Source organism: Bactrocera latifrons, unplaced genomic scaffold, assembly GCF_001853355.1.
Source record: "Bactrocera latifrons isolate USDA-ARS-PBARC rearing strain unplaced genomic scaffold, ASM185335v1 scaffold_373, whole genome shotgun sequence".
In the NCBI taxonomy this organism is placed as follows: Eukaryota; Metazoa; Arthropoda; class Insecta; order Diptera; family Tephritidae; genus Bactrocera; species Bactrocera latifrons.
Window position 1 is genome coordinate 34,030 of NW_017537016.1, and position 9,193 is coordinate 43,222.

Consider the following 9,193-nt stretch of genomic DNA (forward strand, 5'->3'; position numbering starts at 1 on the left):
AAAATTTTATTCAATGATTTCGATATTCACTTTGGTTGTTCTTATTATTTCGAACACGTCTGTATCATCTAAAATTAATCGAGATAGACATTGGGTTACGAATATATGTATGTAGTATATATAAGAATTGATTAGGATGACGAGACGAGTTGAAATCCGTGCAAGTTATTGAGATATGTATGTCGATGAAAGTTGGAATATGCGTTCCTTAGTAAAAAAGGTATGAGCTCGTTCATAGATGGACGTAATCAGCCCAATCGGGACTTTACATTTTTGTCTGGTATTCAATTAATTAAATGCATTTGCTAATAATAGCTACTAAATAAAATGCTACTGTGGCAGAAAAATTTGTACCAGACAGAAAAGTTGACATTTTTGTCGTTCCAAGACCATACTCTCCCATTAGATTCTAAACGATTTATTTTATTTTATATAATTAGCCTATCTATTTGAGCCAATACCACATACAATTAGCATGCGACATTCAAAATTAATGCTCTCTGAGTTTGACTAAGGTTCTTCACATGCCACCACCGATTAACATGGAGTAAAGTCAGCCAAATGTTCGAAAATTCGAATGATTGTTGAAGTCCGATTAGGAATATCAAAAAAATTTTATGTACCAAATTTGATTGAGAGCGTTCGGGTAGGTCTCTATTTACATTTAAATGTATTAAGGTAAGGTACTGCTCATAGTCTAAATTTGATACGAGTTCATATAAAGCCTTCTCCTACCATCTGGAGTGTAAAATTGAATGTCTCTGACGCAGTCATTTACTAATTTATCGCCCTTTTAGTAGTTTTTAAGAAACCCAATATGTGGTTTTGTCCTATGTAAATTTAGGTGATATATGTATGTATGTACATAGGTTATTTGTATTTATTGATAAGTACCACTTTTCAAAGGTTTTCAAATCGCAGGTGCCCCTCATTTTTGGGATCCAGTTTTCACGGGCAGGCAGTCTCTTGGATTTCAACTCGTTTCCTCATTGTGATCATTTATGTATATATAACCATATATGTATATATGTATGTATATCTCCTTTAGATTTATGCGATACATGCAACTGTAAAGTGAACAAAACTACTATACTTGTACTCTGTAGTAACATGTTGCAAGAATATAAAAATTTAACTTTAATTAACACTTTGGTGGTATACTCTCTGTATATATGTACATACATTTATGTATGTACATAACAATATTCATATTCAATTTTGAAACAATCTTTGGAGGATACTGGTTTTTCCGACAGTTCCAACACATTCACAAAAGATGTGCAAATTTCATACGTTTTGCCAAACGTTAAATTGAAGCGCTTATTTCACGACAGTGAACTGTAAATGGCGTCGTGAATCCTTCTACATGAACATTTGCAAGAAGACAGTGACATAATAATGGCCGGCATGTGCTCAAAACAACACAGCTGTCCATTTTGTATGTACACAATTTCGCTGTGGACATACTAATACCTTTCACTTCAATGAAATTTTAATATTTTGTTCAAAGTGAAATTTTCTCTGCAGAAAATAAGTACATAGGTAAATTTAGTTGTTTTAAATTATCAATTGTTATTACAAATGATATAACAGAGCTATTTTATGCTTTTATTTGTAAAAAAAACGTCAGGTTTGTTAGAGCTTTGAAGAAGCTGTCGTCCTACTGTCGTTGGCAAATATAAGAATATTTTGAAGTAAGCGAGAGCGACAACTGTCGGCCTACAGTCGTGTAGTCGGCAGCTGTCTAAATAACTGCGTCCTTTAGAACATGTGTATATTAATATTTGGCAGATGTCGTTTGCAGTCTGTCGGCTCTATGTGTTAAGCACTTACGCAAAAAAATCATGTACATATGTAAATAAATATTTACGAATTAATGCCAATATATTTTGTAACTTATATGTTTCGCATAGATTTTCTAGGTTAGCAACCACCTATCAGTTAAGTACTTTTACCGTGCGATTCTGTACTGTGATATGGTTTCAAGTCTCTAAATTTGAAATTTTCAGTTAGAGACAATTTTTCAGAGTTGAGACGATTTTGCGATTTTGTGACAGGCACAAAATCAATTACATTTCATTATTCAGAGATTTTTTACACTTGATTGAAAATAAATATGTCGATAACAAATATTAAATTTTCTATAACATAGTCAAAAAACATAATTATCAATAAAAATAAACCAAATCCTTCACAGGTGCATTTCTTTTGGTAACGATGTGTTCAGTTTTAATGAAAGCTATAAGCTATAGCAATCCGATCTGAACAATTTTGGAGGAGAGTATATTATTACCTTAAGCAGTAATCCATACCGTGCTTGGCGACTTTAACGCCAGGGTGGACAAAGAAGGTATCTTTGGCACTACGGTCGGTAAATTCAGCCTCCACGAGGAAAAATCCCCAAATGGGTTGAGGCTGATCGACTTCGCCGGGGCCCGAAGGTCATCTGTAGTACTAGATTCCAGCATAAGAAGATACATCAAGCTACCTGGTTGTCTCCGGATTGAAAAACCACCAATCAGAAAGGAGAATCGACACTCACCACCTCTTCGTCGATTTCAAAGCTGCTTTCGACAGCACGAAAAGGAGCTGCCTTTATGCCGCGATGTCTGAATTTGTTATCCCTGCAAAACTTATACGGCTGTGTAAGCTGACGTTGAGCAGCACCAAAAGCTCCGTCAGAATCGGGAAGGATCTCTCCGAGCCGTTCGATACCAAACGAGGTTTCAGACAAGGCGATTCCTTTACGTGCGACTTTTTCAACCTGCTTCTGGAGAAAATAGTTCAAGCTGCAGAACTAAATAGAGAAGGTACCGTCTTCTATAAGAGTGTACAGCTGCTGGCGTATGCTGATTATATTGATATCATTGGGGTCAACACCCGCGCCGTTAGTTCTGCTTTCTCCAGACTGGACAAGGAAGAAATACAAATGGGTCTGGCAGTGAACGAGGGCAAGACGAAATATCTCCTGTCATCAAACAAACAGTCGTCGCACTCGCGTCTTGGCACTCACGTCACTGTTGACAGTCATARCTTTGAAGTYGTAGATAATTTCGTCTATCTTGGAACCAGCGTAAACACCACCAACAATGTCAGCCTAGAAATCTAACACGGGAGAACTCTTGCCAACAGGTGCTACTTCGGACTGAGTAGGCAATTGTGAAGCAATTGGCCACGGCGAATATCGCATTCGATGGAACGATGAGCTGTACGAGATATACGACGACATTGACATAGTTCAGCGAATTAAAAGACAGCGTCTATGCTGGCTAGGTCATGTTGTCCGGATGGACGAAAACACTCGAGATCTGAAAGTATTCGACGCAGTACCCGCCGGGGGAAGCAGTTAAGTTATTCATTGAAATGCAAGGTATTAGTATGGCCGCAACGAAATTGTGTACATGCAAAATGGACAACTGCGTTGTTTTGTGTACATGCCGGCCATTGTTATGTTGCTGCCCTCTCACAAACGTTCATGTAGCAGGATTCACAACGCCGTTTTCAGTTCACTGTCGTGCTGCTGCAGTCTGTCGCGAGCATTGTGTTCCGCGCATAACTTATACCTACATACATATATATATGTATATTGCAATAGCTACACAAGAATTGAAATTTTATCCAATTTATTTGGCGCCGCGATTTAAAGGTACCGATGGAAATAGGAAGTCCTCCTGATTGGAAAATATGCAGGTTTATAGGCACCGCAAATGCTTAGTTTACGAGATATTCGTCCTTAAATTTCAAAAATTCGAACATTTCAATAAGCTATTTCACCACATTGAACAGACTTTATGCACATTTTTCACTTCAAATTATTTAAAATACACTATACACTTTTTTTAAATAAATCCACATTCTACACTTTTAGTAGGCTTTTTTTACCTAAAAAATCGTTATTTTAAAAATTACATTTTACACTCGTTTAAACCTCATTTATTTACCAAAAATTACGACGAAATGGAGCGCTGCCATATGATAATAAGGCAATTCGCTGAAATTCCTCTTTTTCTCATTATATAATAATATTACGTAATAAAGTGTAAAGAATACAAGTACAGAACGAAATCTTTAATTTTTAATATAAAAATATATGTATCGTCACCTAAAATACAAAACAATGTATCATCAAAAATAAATGGAATGAGTGCATGATAACCACCAACTCTATTATATATTCATGTATATATGTAAATGTAAAATCTTCTTAATCGTTTTTTTATAACTAATAAAGAAAAAAGAATCACTCGAAAAAACAAACAAAGAAAACGCTGTGAAAAGCTGAAAAATCCCTCACTTTTGGTTTTTAATGTGTGGCAAAGCTGGTTTTCCTCATAAATATAAACACTCTAAACTTATCAGCCATAAATTTGATAAGTGATTTTTAAATTACTAAATTTAGCTGAAAAATTACAAAATAAATGTGAAATATGAGCTTATTTCAATGCTTACAGTGTGTATTATATTTATATATACATATGTACATATAAAAAAACGTGAAAAAGTTTAGTGAAACAGAGAAATAACATGAGTTCATAGTGCAAATTTTTGAATTTAGATATTCCTCCTCTGGAGAAGCTACCCTATCCGTACATACCCCATTTCTACGGAAATTCGGTTTTTTTACCCCTCCGCCAAAGTAATCGGAATCGTGCCCATTCCAATAATACAATATATACTATACATACATATGCGGTCAAAAAGAAAGAACCATCGGATCCACCTAAAACACTTTCTTTTTGTTATACATGTATATACATACATATGTATGTATGTACAATGTACGTTGGGTAGTCGAAAGAGTATTTTTGTATTTTGTCAATAGAAGTAAGTCATTGCAGTCGTATACACATGTATCTCCATTGCTGCTCACATTGTGTCATACCATATAGTGTTGGAAAGGTGAGATTTTAATCTTCATTTTACTAAAAAAATAAATTTGGGGAAATTGAAAAAGTCACAGCTGTTCAAAAGTGAGTAAAAATAATGAAGAAATCTGCTATATTTTGAAATTTTTGAAAGTGAACAATGCCACTCAAGCCAAAAATTAAATGAAAATTTTACATATTTCCTTATTTATTTGTTATTAAAAATATACAAAAATTAGTTTGATTAGAAATACGAAAATACTTTTAGGCACAATTCCGATTTCTTTGGCGCCGCGATCTGAAGGTACCGTTGGAAAGATTCCAACCTCCTGATCAAAAAATATAGAGAGTTATAGGTACCGCAAACGCTTAGTTTTGGAGATATTCGACCTTAAAGTTCAAAAATTCGCACATTTCAAGACGCTATTTCACCACATTAAATACAGTTTATTCACATCTTTCACTTCAAATTAATTAAATTACACTATAAACTTGTAAATAACTCCATATCTTACACTTTTAGCAGGTTTTTTACCTAAAAGATCTGCATTTTAAAAATTATTTTCTTTTTTAAATTTATTAAGCAAATAAGTAATATTATATTAGTAATATTAAATAATAATATAAGTAATATATAATAATATTACGTAATAAAGTGTAAAGTATATTAGTACAGTGCGAAAATTCAAATTTTATTTCAATAAGAGTGCATGGTAACCAACAAATATAACCACTTTATATCCGAAACTCATATTTTAAATATAAAAATTGATGTATGTCACCTAAAATACAAAACAATGTACAATCAAAAATAAACGGAAATCGCTGACAGATATAAAACAAAATTTTATCCATTTTATAACGAAAATTAAAATTTTATTTCAATATGAGTCCATGGTAACCTACAAATATAACCACTTTATAACAAAAACTCAATATATTTTTTTTATTTTTAACGCAGAAAGGAGTACTCCGCGAAAGTCCCCCCGGGTATTCGCTCGGCCAGGGTTATTTTTTTAAAGCGCGGCCGCGAACTCAATTATAACTTAAAAACTGTTAGAAAGTATTTTTTATTATAATTAATGTTAAAAAAGAATCACGCAAAAAAAAAAAGAGAAAAAAAAAAAAAAAAAAATCGTTAAGAATCCTACATATTTGGTGTTTAAGATGTGGTAACGCTCGTTTTCCTCATAATTGTAAACAATCTAACCTGTGCAACGACGAGTTCGCTAAGTGATTTTTAAATTAATAAATTTAGGTGAAATATTACAAAATAGAATTGAAATGTGAACTTATTTCAATGTTTAGAGTGTATATTTAAATATACAGAGTGAAAAACGTGACTAAATTTAATGGAAGATAGAGAAATACCTTGTGTTATTAATGCATATTTTTGAACTTTTCATCGTGAATATTTAAAAAATATAAGTAGTTTATTATTTTTTGATATTCCTCCTCTGGAGAAGCTCCCCTATCCGGACATACCCCATTTACACGGAAATTCGGCTTTTTTTACTCCTCCGCCAAAGTAATCGGAATCGTGCCGTGCACACATATGTAATTCAAATTAATCTGCTATGTTTTCATAATGCCCCGTCAGTTCCCTTGGTACCAATTAGTTCATTTTGCACTAATGGATTTACATCTTAAATTAACTAGTAAATTCAAGGCTGTGAGGTTTTCCTGCGGATCAGTAGGTTACGACAAAGTAAATGATTAAAAAGAGAACGTTATTTACCATACGCTATTTTATTGAAATTATGTATGTATATGACTTGCGTGGGCGTAGTGGCTTTCCTCGCTTTGAAATGAAAACTTTACAGTCCATGTTTCTCTCGAATAAAAATGCCTACTTTTTCTTGTCAAAGCGTAAAATTGTGAAAGTTGCTTTGCTTTACTTTGCCTCGATTTGAACGAATTCATTCAAAAGCATAGTGTATCAAAGCACACGTCTGAAACGAAGCCAAGCAAAAGTTGTGTGTGAATAAACCTTAATCGTAGCATTGCGCTAAATAAAATTCAAAGAACACCATAGCGTGAGTTTGATTACGTTGACAGTTTTTATCGTTTGTTGTGTTGCTTTGTTGGATATACGCACTCCTGCACATAAGTAGAAATAATTCAGCTTAGCGTATTACTATGTACGCTTACGCAAGTTGTGTAGTTTCAGCTTTAGTTACATTTAAGGTCTTATTCATATTGGGTTTTTCTTAAAAATAAAATTAAATGTTTTCTAAAAACGTTCGTCTATGTTAAACAGCAATATTCATTATTGTATATTAAACTATTACTAGTGATTTCCACGATAAATCAAGTGATGCTCTATGCTAAATACTTGTAGGCTCAAGTCATGTTGATCACTTATGCAAAATATAGTGTGCAGCTTTATATTCCTCCCATCATTGAATTGATGTAAACCAATCCTATTGATTATATACGTACATACATATGTATCTCTTAGTATGTGTGTATGTACATTCATGCTCACCTTTTTTATTCCCACAAATTTACATTTAAGAGTTTGCGACAGTATTGTAATGCGAGGAATGTACTAATATAAATATGTACATTGTAACATATGTATGTTTTTAATAATTTGTTCTCTGAATTTTAGTACATGATATATTCATTCTTTACATTTGACCGCAGTACATATTTTTTTTTTTCATTTTCATTTATAATGTTACTGTGAGTATTTATTTATATAAAATACCTAAAGCAAACACAACAATGAAAAAATGCCATAAAATCACAATGATATTATATGTACGTGTCCGAAGCCGAAAATTACATCCCAAACAAGTTTTTCAATATTCAAAACCGTACGAACACTAAACGATCACTCGGGCTTGTCTGACTTAACCAACAGACTGGTAGTGGCATACTAACCATAAAGCGCGGCAATGAGGATGGGAACTTTTGGAGCAATGGAGGAACTGCAAATGACATACCGGCGACACGCAATCGCTATTGCTGGGGAAAAAGCAACTGGTAATGTAAATAGATCCGTTGTTGCTATTGTAATGTTATCGGTGGTATTTTTGCCGCATCTGCTTTGGACGTAATTGTCGTCACTGCTAACTTCGTAGCCATAGCATGATATACCCATTATTTTCATATACTGTTATCGTTTCCACTTATTTATCTTTATTTCCCTTTCTGTTAGTTACGTCTTTATGTGCGGAACACAATGCTCGCGACATCAGCACGATAGTGAACTGAAAATGGCGTTGTGAATCCTACTACATGAACGTTTGTGAGAGGGCAGCAACATAACAATGGCCGGCATGGTCACAAAACTACGCAGTTGTCCATTTTGCATGTTCACAATTTCGTTGTGACCATACTAATACCTTGCACTTCAATGAATTTTTAATATTTTGTTCACACAGTACAACAGCTAATGTGGGGGGTGAGAAATTCCAAGTCAGGGTGATGGTACTAGGTCAGTATAGTAAAGCCTCAAAGGGCTTGGCGTTCGTATGTGTCAGTTTTTTTTATGACCTTTTAAATTTTTTCGTTTAGTTGTAACATTTTGGCGAAAACAAAAAAAAAATGTTCCACAGTGTTTCTACTGTCAACTCTACTGTCGTTTAATGTTTAAATTTTTTCCTTATCTTGATGCTTTTTCGCTTAGTTGTAACATTTTGGCAAAACCAAAAAAAAAAAAAAAACCAAAAAATTACTTACAACCAAGCGAAAAAACATCAAGATAAGGAAAAAATTTAAAAGGTCATAAGAAAAACTGACACAAAAAAATTATTTTTTATAGTAAAACCCTCAAAAAAATTTTTTTTGTTTTTGCCAAAATAATAGAGTATAATTGTTTTCTTCTCCTAACTGTACCTAGGTTAAAGGGAACCGTCATGTACTCGGATATACATATACATACATATATAAAAGATCAGGATGACGAGATGAGTTATATTCCATATTGTATATAAAAGATCAGGATGATGAGATCAGTTATATTCCATATGACTGGAAACAAACACTGTAATTTGGTACAAGACATCAAAGTTTGGAGGCCCATCTGCAGTTGAAAAGTTTTTAATTTGTAAGAATCACTTACAAAATACATTTAATCGAAAGCGTATAAATTGCCATAACTAAATCGTAAATTAATAGACAATGCTGTAATCTGGAACAATGAATCGTACTAAGTGAGACACTTTTGTTTTCTAACCTGTAAAAAATGGGTGCGAACCCGACCTAAAACAAGTTTAATGTGCATATCTAACAAACTATAAAGCTATATCAACCAACTTTCTCATACCAAACAATTGCTAAAATTAAACATTTTGACATTCTACATTTTCAATATCCAT

The 9,193-nt window shown here is 33.4% G+C and overlaps 1 protein-coding gene across 1 annotated transcript in view; it reads right to left on the reverse strand.

Moving 5' to 3' along the window:
* The window catches only part of LOC108972034, a gene marked incomplete at its 3' end in the record, with an annotated part of 41,805 nt that extends 34,024 nt beyond the window's left edge, over positions 1–7,781 (reverse strand). Inside the window, exon 1 of the mRNA XM_018938461.1 lies at positions 7,354–7,781. The remainder of the gene's footprint in view (positions 1–7,353) is intronic.
* Between the last annotated feature and the right edge of the window lie 1,412 nt (positions 7,782–9,193).